This window comes from Lactuca serriola, chromosome 4, assembly GCF_051521515.1.
Source record: "Lactuca serriola cultivar US96UC23 chromosome 4, Lser_US96UC23_V15, whole genome shotgun sequence".
Taxonomy (NCBI): domain Eukaryota; kingdom Viridiplantae; phylum Streptophyta; class Magnoliopsida; order Asterales; family Asteraceae; genus Lactuca; species Lactuca serriola.
In genome coordinates, this window is record NC_136411.1 from 325,219,368 (window position 1) to 325,231,532 (window position 12,165).

Below are 12,165 nucleotides of genomic sequence, written 5' to 3' on the forward strand. Positions count from 1 at the left end.
CCTAGTAGGAATATGGAGATTGATGAACAAGTTGCTATTTTTCTGCATATTCTTGCACATAGTGTTAAGAATCGCGTTATAATATGTCGGTTTCGTCGCTCGGGAGAAACGATTAGTAGGCATTCTATTAGAGTTTGTAATGCAATTGTACGATTGCATACTCATTTGCTTAAGAAACTCGAACTTGTTCCCGATAACTCTTCTGATCAAAGATGGAAGTGGTTTAAGAATTGTTTTGGAGCTTTAGATGAAACATATATAAAGTGTCTAGTTCAAGTTAAAGATCAGCCTAGATATAGAACAAGAAAGAATAACATTGCAACAAACGTTCTAGGGGTTATTTCCGAAGATATACAGTTTATGTATGTGTTAACTGGATGGGAGGGGTTGGCTGCGGATGGTAGAGTTCTTCCTGATGCTCTTCTTAGACCACATGGATTTAAAATTCAAAGGTTGGGTATGTTCTTTCTTTAAGTATACATCTTATTTATAAATTTTTATTAATAAGTTATTAACTATAATTATTATCGATAGGTTATTATTTGGTTGATGTCGGATACACAAATGGAGAGGGTTTTATAGTGCCTTATAGAGGACAAAGGTACCACTTAAATGAATGGCGTCATGGATACCAACCAACTACACCAAAGGAATTCTTTAACATGAACATTCATCGACAAGAAATGTTATTGAACGATGTTTTGGCCTTTTGAAGGGAATATGGAAAATATTAAAGGATAATTCATATTATCCAATTGAAACAAAAAATAAAATCATAATGGCATGTTGTCTTCTACATAACTTCATAAAGTAAGAAATGAAAGTAGATCCATTGGACGAGTGTGATCAGGGCGAGGGAATTAAAGATCTTGGACATAAATATGTGCATACTATTAATTCTCTCGGGACATCAAATGAATGGACCATATTTAGAGATAAATTAACCCATAATATGTTTACATCTAGAGGGGCAACCAATTAAAATTCTGCATTATTTGATTATCGTTATGATGGGCAAATTATTGTATTTCTTGGTTGTTGTTGTATTGGACAATTTGTTATTTTGCTTATCTATTTATAAAAAAAATGTTGTTTTGCTTATCTATTGTTGTTCATTATGTTTATAGGTATGAAAATCCAAATTAGAAACTATGGGCCATTGACAAGTAATGAAGAAATGAAGCTAGTTGAGGCGTTGGTGAATATAACAAATGTTGGAGGGTTTAAAGTTGATAATGGTTTCAAATCCGGTTATTTGCAACACCTTGAGCAAGCATTGAAACAATCACTTCCAAACTCATATCTTTTAGGTAAGCCACATATTGAATCTATTATAAAAACCATGAAGAAAGATTAGCAATGTGGCTATAATATGGTAAACGGTTCAAACACAAACGGTTTTGGTTATGACCCCGAAAAGCATTGTGTCACTGCTGAGGATCGGGTCTAGGAGGCATACCTACAAGTACATTTTAATAATTAAGCGACTACATGAAAATATTTTGATTTTTGTTTTTTATATGAATTATAATGTTGGCAAATATGTACATAAAGAAGCGACTAGATGGAAACACAAAACATTTCCTTATTATGAAGATATTTGCATTGTTTTTGGAAAAGACTTAGCTCAAGGAAATAGAGCTAGAGATTTGATGGAGATGGAACAAGAGGTGGACTTAGAAGAAGAAACACAAGATTCAGATGATGATTTTCTAGATTCAGAGGAAGTTAATCGTACTACAGCCGTGCAACATGATGAAACTTCAGCGAGTGTTCGTTCCAAGAAGAGGAAAAATCGAAGCAACTAGGGGATTGAGAAGGCGGTTGGCTTAATTACAGAACGTCTTAAAGATATATCAAAGGACTTGAGTGAAGGTATTAGTTTTGACATGAAGATTAACGAGCTAAGTGAGAAGATCCCTCCAATGATTTTAAAGATGAATTCAATAAGTCAACTTGAAAAGTCCAAAGCTTTGACCAAGATAAGAAGTGATCCCATTAATGTTCAAGTTTTTTGGGAAATTGGAGAAGGTGATAGATAAGCTTGGGTAAAATACAGTTTGGAAGGGTAGTATTATCAATTGGGATGTGCATTGGATGTTGATCGGTATTTTGCATATGAATGTTTTTGGTGCCTTTGATTTGGTTATAACGAAATAATTTACGTTAACTCTTTTTTTTTTGTAACAATATTAGGATATCTAGTGAAGAAGTTGATAGATTTTAAGTTATCTTTTTTTGGTAACATTATAGGGACATGTATTTAAAGGATTTTAAGTTATGAAGTCATTTGTATGATTTTCACATTATATTGACACGAACACTCAATCAGTTAAATTAAATTTTACTTTTTATAATTTATGTAATGTATCTTTACATATAAATTAAAAAAGAAAGTAAAATTTAGCAATATAGACAGAAAAAGTCAATTCTGTCATTCTACATGGATTCCGATTCCAATTTCCTACGAACCAAACAAAATTTGGAATTAATTCCAATTCCATTTCATGCCAACCAAAGAGGAGACAGAATTAGATTCAAATTCCTGACAGATTCCTTTTCCAATTCCAAATACAATTCCTTCAGCAACATTCTGCGAACCAAACAGGCCATTAGATTCGATCTAACGCTAGGTAAGTGATCAAGTGTCATTTTGTTTTAGATATCAGTATAGTATAATGTATGACATCAAATTCTTGTCTAAATCTTACGTTAATGATTTTTTTTTGTTAACATAGATTCGTAATGACTCAATGATGAACTGCATGATTGAATGCCAATCCAGTCCTACTATAGCTATAAATTTGCTGTAAGCACAAAGTGAATAAGGGGCCAATCGTATCACTTGTACCAATGATTAGAATGAACAATCAACTACAACTATGCCAACTCGTATTCCTTTTTCATGTCATACTTAAGCATACTCTATATGGTTTCCAATTATGGACAACGTTGAAGGATGACAAGCGACAACAAGCAGAGAACAAGTCTTATATATATATATATATATATATATATATATATATATATATATATATATATATATATATATATATATATATATATATATATATATATATCATGACTATTTTATATTACAATCTTAATATTACTCGTGGCAAAATCTCAATGAAGTAGTTCACTAAGTGTGGGTTACTCCAACACATTATCACTATCAAGTACATGTGGATGTTAATCGAATCTTTATGCTATATACATAATGACGAATATTCTACTAATACCGCACATCAGTCTTAGTTGAATAATTCCTTTCCGTGAAGTATGATTGACTATGGGGATTCAATGAAGTAAAACACGAAAAATAGAACACAAAATTTTATCAATGATAATATTGCTCACTAGAATATATTGAGATCTCAACTTAATAATTATTCAACATTTAATATTTCATATTGTATAATTTCAAAACATCAATATAAAATAATAAACTAAGTTAGGTCATTTACATGTCTAATAAATATAAACCTAGTTTGAGATTTATGTTTTCCGAAGGGCAACAACTTGGTGAATGGATCAACCAAGTTCTTAAATTAAATGGATCCATTAGTTAAAAGATATCTGATGAAAGAGAATATTTATTTTTCATCTTCATCCAATGATGTAACTGTAGGGTTTCAAAGCACTCCATGGATGATGGCAATGGGCCCCTTTGATGAATTCTAGGTTAAAAGCCCAAGACTTGTCTTTTCCCTATAAATAGTCATGTATTATTCATTATTAGGGTTAAGAGTGAGGCAAAATGTAGCCGCCACGTGAGGTTTCTTGTAGAGTTAGATTCTTATTTCTTAAGTGTAATTCGTTCCTCACAATTCAATAAATCGATTGATCATTCGACATAATCTTCATTATTTGTGTTTGTTCTTATTTTCCGCATCTTGTTCATCAAATCACAATTAGGGTTTTAATCCCAACAAGTGGTATCAGAGCGGGTCTTTGAAGATCTATGGATTTTTGAAGTATCGGTTCTTGATTTGGTGATTTTCTGCACATATATTGAAGAATTATTGGTGTTTTGGCGGTATGGAATCAAGATTTTTGTTCATGTTACTGTTCATGGAGATTTATACTGTTCATCTTTTTTTTTTAATCTGATTCTCTTTTCTGTTCGTCTGGGATCAAATAATTTGCTTAATCCCAAATCAATTAATTCCTTTGTTTTAAGCCTTTGAATCCAATCGTATTTACTTTTGTTTTGGCCCAAAATGTTCAGTCCGTCACTGTTCATAAAGCGAGTATTTGATGATAATCACGATCCAGTTTTATTTGACCCTAATATTACATCTATGTCTCCGTTTCCGTTTGCGTTCTTGTTCTGTGCTCAATTCGATAATTCTTGTTTGTCAATTTCAACATCCGTGGCTATCGACTAAGGATATTGGGTTTTAATCCCAACAAAAAGTTTGGGCGATCGTTTCTGTTTCCTGTTCTCACCTGTTGCACAATTTTTTTTTTTTTTTTATAATCGATATCTTGTCTTGTTGGAGTCTAATAATCGAAATGCAAGTTGTATGATCTATTTGACATCGATTATGGTCGATCGTTTGTTATGGTTATGATGAATCTTCTTGATCTAGAAATCGATTTTGAAAGTGCGATTTGATGGGTGTTATACTGATATTTCGAGCACCAGTGCTGAACAGACGAAGATTGGATGAACAAATCTGAGTTTTGATTTTGATGGTCAAAGAAATAAAAATTAAAATTGGAATGAATGATTTCTCCTGTGAATTTAATTGATACGAATGACATGTGAATCGTAATCGTCATTCCATTTGGTAGCGTTCGGAACTAGAACATGATTGGGTCTTCAAAAACCGATTTGCTGTGTAATGGGTCTTGGTATGTTGGGGCTTAAATCGGAAGTGTGGTCAAACTTCAAGGCCAAAATTGATGTGAAAAGTTCTTACCTGTGAACGAATGAAGAACGAATCGATCTCATCTGGATGAACATTGGTCAATAGAAAAGTCAAAATCGCTGTGAAATCCTTACCTATGAACGCTCGTTTACTGTGCTTCTCATTGGGGTATAATCGATGAAATTGAAGCGAATCTATGATTGGGTTTGTTTGTTGCCTTGGAATGAAAGAAAGGAAGACAGAAAGCGAACTTGAGTTCGGTTGGTAGTACTTGGAACGAAAGGGGGGAGATTCGCGTTAGCAGCTCATGGAACGAACCTCGATCTTGGGTTCGCGTGTTTATGCTGGGACTGAAATAGGAGATGAACCGAAAGCGAACCTGTGATTCGGATTGGCTAAGGTTTCGCTCCTTATTCTAATCGGGATGCTCGGTTTTGCTTTTGAAACTGGGTTCGGTTGTTAATGGTTGGAGCGATCGAAGGATGAACCGAAAGCGAAAGGAGTTTCGCCTGATGAAGCTCGATTTGGAATAAGAAACGAACCGAACGTTCGGTTATGTTCGCGTGAATCAATGGCGATCTTGAAACGAACCTTGGTTCGGTTGGTTGTGCTTGAAACGAAAGTGGCTCAGACTCGCGTTCGCTTGAAATCATGTTCCAGTCGCTGTGTTTGTATAAATGGGGAAGATGACTTAATGTTTCATACTTGGTCCCTGCCACTTCAAGAATTTAACGATCTGGTCCCTATACTTTTCATGCCTTGGCAGTTTTGGACCATTTGCAGATTTTGTTACATATAAAAGGGTTTGTTGATGCTGAATTACCATTCCAGCCCCTGTCTTTCAGAAAGTGACAGTTTCGGCCCAATTTTCAGAAAAGTTACTACATTGAGGGCCGGTGAACAGTTTTGGATTCTTTAACGCTCATATTTTTTTGTGAACAGAAAAATAAAGATTCCATCAAGTCTTGGCGGTTCGGAAAGTCGTTTTTTTTAACGTCAAGTTTTCACGATTTTTTTCGGATTTTTTTTATATCTTTTTGTCGCGGGGGAGCATAGTAAATTTTTATCCATTCAAGATCATTCTCATGACCTTTTGAAGGCTTTATAATCATGTTTTTGATTATAAATCGGGGGAGAATTTGGTATGGCCATTCGAAATTGGATTTGTGACTTTTCAAAGTCGAAGATTTTTGATAAAGCTTGTGGGAGAATTATAAAGGTAGCTTTTTTACAGAAGTTCTTCATCGAGCTCTACTAAGGTTTTTACAGAGAAGTATCCTTTACAGCAGAAGTTCTTCATCGAGCTCTGCTAAGGACTTGTTATATCTCCGACTTCTTGTATTTTCTCGATCAAGTGGCGTTATGAATCTTAAAGTTTGGGTTGTTACATGATATTTTTTGATGGCTTATATCATTAGCTAATTTGAAGATCGTTGTGACTTGGAGGGGGAGCTCTTCAAAGACAAGAAGTGATTCAGTTTCCTTGTTCTGAGATGGGTTTTATGGCGGGTTTGGTTTTCATGAAGATTCTTTGGGATTACATTCGAAAATGAAGTTTAAAGACATTACTTCAGTGCTTGATTTATATATCCTAGAGCTTGTGTTTGAAGACCATTGAATAATCAAGATTCGTGGATTGCTTCATATATTCCTCGTTGCAGATCTTTTTATTTGCTAGATGCTTGTTTTGGAAGTTAAAGCATTGTCATCCATTCCATACTTTGAGGGGGAGATTGTAGGGTTTCAAAGCACTCCATGGATGATGGCAATGGGCCCCTTTGATGAATTCTAGGTTAAAAGCCCAAGACTTGTCTTTTCCCTATAAATAGTCATGTATTATTCATTATTAGGGTTAAGAGTGAGGCAAAATGTAGCCGCCACGTGAGGTTTCTTGTAGAGTTAGATTCTTATTTCTTAAGTGTAATTCGTTCCTCACAATTCAATAAATCGATTGATCATTCGACATAATCTTCATTATTTTTGTTTGTTCTTATTTTCCGCATCTTGTTCATCAAATCACAATTAGGGTTTTAATCCCAACAGTAACCACTAATATTCATTTCTTAATACATTATCTCAATCTACACAAGAGCTTCTTTATAATACGACAAGTTCAAGCATGGTTTGGGATTCGAGAACTGTTGTACGAACAGATGGTGAAGCAGCAAAGAAACAACATATGAGAATACTTTGTGAATAATGCCATTTTTGGTGACGAGCAATTCCATAAAATGTTTTGTATGATCAAACATTTGTCCATGCATAATGTTGGCGATCTAGAAATAAACTATCCTTATTTTTACATAACATGTTTCAGAGAAGTTTTATGCACTTTACAATACAAAAACTAGCATATGGGAACATGACAGACATGTTAGATAAGTACTTGAATATGTCAGAAAAAAATTCATGTGAAAGACTTCGGAAATTATGTTATAGTGTTTTCCAACTATATAAAGTCAGATGTTTACACCAACAAATATCTACCGACATTTAATTTTTATACGCTACAGACGAAGTCGAACATGGATTTCCAAGAATTTTTTCTAGCATTAACTGCACACATTGGAATTCGATGAATTGCCCAACTAAATTTCAAGGCCAGTTCATGAGAGGTGATCACGAGTACCCAACATTTATGGTTTTGGCATGTATTATATAGTTTTGTTGGTTCGAATGATGAGTTTAACATCCGTTATAAATTGTTGGGGTGTGAAGCGTTGATAGAGAAAGCTCTATTGGTGGCAGAAAGCTTGGTTAGCGAGTGAAAGATTTGCTAGTAAGAGAAATCTTTATTTGGTGGGTGGAAGCTCTACCGGTGAGAAAAAGCTTTGTTTAGTGGTTGATAGCTATGTTTAGTGGTTCATAGCTAGGTTTGGAAGGATGAAGTTAATACATGACATTTTGTGATTGGCTAATAATTAAGGCATCCATTTTATGGGTTAATTATAGATAGGCATGGACCATCATAATTAGTGTTTCCAATGCTTTTCTATAAATAGGCACACATCTCCATGAATATTTTGTTCATAGAAATTTCTATAGATAAAATCATTATGAGGTTGAGTGCACATCCTTTAGAGAAATTTCTAAGCAAGACAGATTGATTTGTTTTAAAAGCTCAAGTGAGGTGCCACCTTTGTCAGTGGTTGTAATTGTTCTTGGATGTTTAATAAAGTCCTCTCTCTCTCTCTCTCTCTCATTCACCCATGGACGTAGGTCACTTTGGCCAAACCACATTACATATCGTGTTCTGATTTTATAGTTTTTCATTTGTTGTTTTTTAGATTTTTATTCTGAAAGTTTTTTGAAGTTCGTTTATTGTTTTTTCTAAAGTGTTTAACTTGTGTTTGTTGTATTTAAAAGATACTGATATCATAACTTGACAAGTGGTATCACAGCACTTCTGATTCTTGGCAATTGATATTTAATTCACAACAATAGGTATCAAAGCTCTTATGATTATTGGAAAGTGATATATGATTCCAAAAAACTGGTATTAGAGTTATGGATGAAGATAAGAGAGTTAAGATTGGAAAATTCGATGGCCACGATTTCAGTTACTGGAAAATGTAAATCCAAGACAATCTGTAGCAGAAGAATTTATATGAACCTTTTTTCTGAAGGGACTTTGTGTTGTATGATTATCTTTGGCAAAGAATGTAGCTTAGAATATTGTCAATGTGAAAGCTACTCATGGGTTGATCAACGTGTTATTTAACATGTATGAAAAAACCTCATCAGTGAATAAGGTTTAGTTGATTCGATAGTTAGTAAATCTGAAGATAATGGAGGGTGCCTCTATGACTAATCATGTTAATGAATTTAATTCAATCCTATCAATGATGTTGTTGGTTGAGATTAAATTTGAATATGAAGTCCAGAGGTTGTTACTATTATCATATTTTCCTGATAGTTGGTCTGGGACATTGACAACCATTAGCAGCTCGGCTAAAGGTGCTAAGTTGACATTTGAAGGCATTCTCAGTTTAATACTTGGTGAGGATGTGAACAGACAGAGTATTAGAGAAGCTTCCAGTAGTCTTCGGAGTACTAAAGACAAAGGAAAGGAGTCCAACAGAGGAGGTAAGCGTAGTAGAAATTCGAAGTCAAGAAGGATAGGTAGAAAGAACAACAGGAAGGACATTACATGTTGGAATTACAAACACAGTGGTCATCTGAAAAATCAGTGCTCAAAACCCATGGAATATAATGGCCAAATGGAGACAAATATGGTATCAAATTTTCAAGGTGACACACTTATTTGTTCAGATGAAAATGCAATTGAAATGTGGGTCTTGGATTCTGGTGCATCATTGCATCCTAGGCATTCTAAAGATGTAGCGTAGAACTCTAGGAATTACCAAGGGAAGGTCAGACTTGTATCGTCCCAAAAATACTAAGTAATTTTTTTTTAAATTTCAAATCACCAAAACATACAACCATTTAATCAAAACCAACCAATGTATATAAAATTCTCAAAAACATCAAAGTGTATGAAATAACTAGCGAAGAATAAATCTCTGGAGGATGCACTGCGATCAGTTTGGGCCCTTTCCCTTGGTGCCAGAAATATCTGAAACATTTAAAAAATAAAACCGTAAGCACAAACCTTACTGAGTTCCCCAAAATACCACATATGTATCACATAACATAACTGGTCTATTTCATCCTAAGTGAATGCTATGGGCCAAATTATAGTCTTACCATCACTTCCTGCCATGGGCCAACTCTTGGTCTTTACTTGTATAAGTGTTAGGGGGTGAATCCCGGGCTTCCATATAATTGACGGCCAAACCATGGTGTTCCATGAAAATTCTAGGGGCCATAACCTGCTCTTTCATACAAATACCAAGGGCCAAACCCTAGGTATCCATGCAAGAGTCACAAAGACAACTAGCATCCTACATAGTAATATAGTATAGTAAGGAGAGTCACCTCACAAATGCAGTTAACAACTAACATGATCACACAGTCAAAATGTGAATGCTAAACACCTCCTAATGAATCATACAAGGGAAACTCTTAGTCTACCTTCTAAAACTGGCCATTTGACTAAAAATCAACCCATATCAAAAGCCAACAGTCAAATTCAACTCTAACTGCCATCCATGTCGTGGCCAACCAATGGCCATGCCTCGGTCATTCAACTTGATCCCGATCCAAAACCATTTACCATGTTGTGGCAGACATGCTACCATGTCGTGGTGGAATCCAAACAACATAGTCGTAACTAGACCAGTCTCTATGCCATGGCAAGCAAGTCACCACAACGTGCAAACTATACAAGGATAACTTAATGGATTAACCGCTTAAATCCTAATCCTAAGAGCTCCAAAGCTCATCATACAAACTCAGTTATATAGATCTCATATAACTTTACAGTGGACGACCAGTCATGACATGCGACCACCTCCTTTACGTAGATCTCATCTAACTTTTTAGAGGATGAAGTCTCTTGATTCGAAATGAAATGGGTGCTCTTGGTTAACCGGTCAATAATAACCTATATAGAATCAACCCCATCTACCATCCTTGGAAACTTCGTGATGAAATCCATATTGAACTTCTCCTGTTTCCACATGGGAATGTGTAACAGTTGCATCCTACCGTGGGGTTTCTAATGTTCGGCATTGACTTTCCTGCAAGTCAAGCATCGGTCTACATACCATGTTATCTCCCTCTTCATACAGGGCCACCAATAGCTAAGTCTCATGTCACTAGACATCTTTGTGGCGCCTGGATGGATTGAAAACTTTGAGTTTTGTGTTTCCTCCAACAAAGTCTACCTAACCCTACTAAAAAAAGGAACTCAAACCCTAGCGCACCAAGTCACGAAAGCCTCAACTATCTTTGACACATAAAAGAATCTAACCCTTGATCTTTTCTTTCTTCCAATTCCCCTTCTTCGAACCCTCAACCTAAACCTCCTTGATCAAATGTAACAATGGTGAAGTAATAACCATCCTTATTCATGGGTCTCTGATAGAAGTACTAGTCACCTTGTGAATCAAAGAAACAACCACTGCAATTTCCTTCCAAGACGACACAAGATCTCACAGTCATAATCTTTCACCATATCCAATAACTTTTGTTGCCTTAAAATTTAGGTTCCGCCAGTCCATTAAGTATCTTAAACTCTTGTGATCTGTGTAAATGGTACATTGGACCCCATACAAGTAATATTGCCAAATCGTGAGGGAGAAAACCATCATCACTAACTCTAAGTCACGAGTAGGATAATTCACCTCATGAGCCTTCGACTACCTCGACACATAAGTGATCACGTGACCCCTATGCATAACCACTATACCTAACCTCATAATCGATGCATCACAATAGACCACGTAATCGTCCATGACCTTGGGAAGTGTCAGAATTGGAGCCTCGCATAACTTCTGTCTTAGAGTCTTAAATGTCGCATGTTGCTCAGGCCTCCACCAAAAAGTGACATTCTTCTTTATCAGCCCGGTCAAAGGTATCGTAATCTTGGAGAAAACCCGAATAAATCTCCGATAATACCTACTAGCCCCAGGAAACTTTGAGTATCGAATAGAGACATTGGAACCTCACATTACATCACCACATCAATCTTTCCCGGGTCGACTAAAATGCCGCTTTGGTTAATGAGATGACCCTAGAACTAAACCTCACACAACTAGAACTCACATATAGAGAACTTTGTAAAAAGTATCTCTCTCCTTAGAGTCTCGAGAACCTCACTCAGATGTTTATCATGTTGCTCCTTTGTCTTAGAGTAGATCAAATTTTCATCAATAAACATAATAATGATTGGTCGAACATCGGTTTGCACACCCAGTTCATGAGATCCATGAATGATGTTGGTGAAATGGTGAGCCAAAAAGGCATCACCACAAACTCGTAGATGCCATAACAACTCCTGAAGGACATTTTCTTCACATCATCATCCATGAACAATATCTCATGATAACCATACCTCAAACCAATCTTGGAAAACCAAGCTGCACCCTGCAGTCGATGAAAGAAATCGTCGATCATCAAGAGTGGATAATGCTTCTTCACCGTCAGCTTCTTCACATCTTGATAATCAATACACATATGACGAGACCATCCTCCTTCATCACAATTAGAATTGGTGCTCCCCAAGGTCAACTACTCAACCTAATAAACCCTTGTCAAATAGCTCTTATATTCGTATGGATAACTCATGCATCTACGGTGGTGCTAAGCAGTGCCTTGGTTATCAAGGACGCACCCGAAACCAAATCAATCCGGAACACCAGCTACCTCTTAGGATGCACTACCA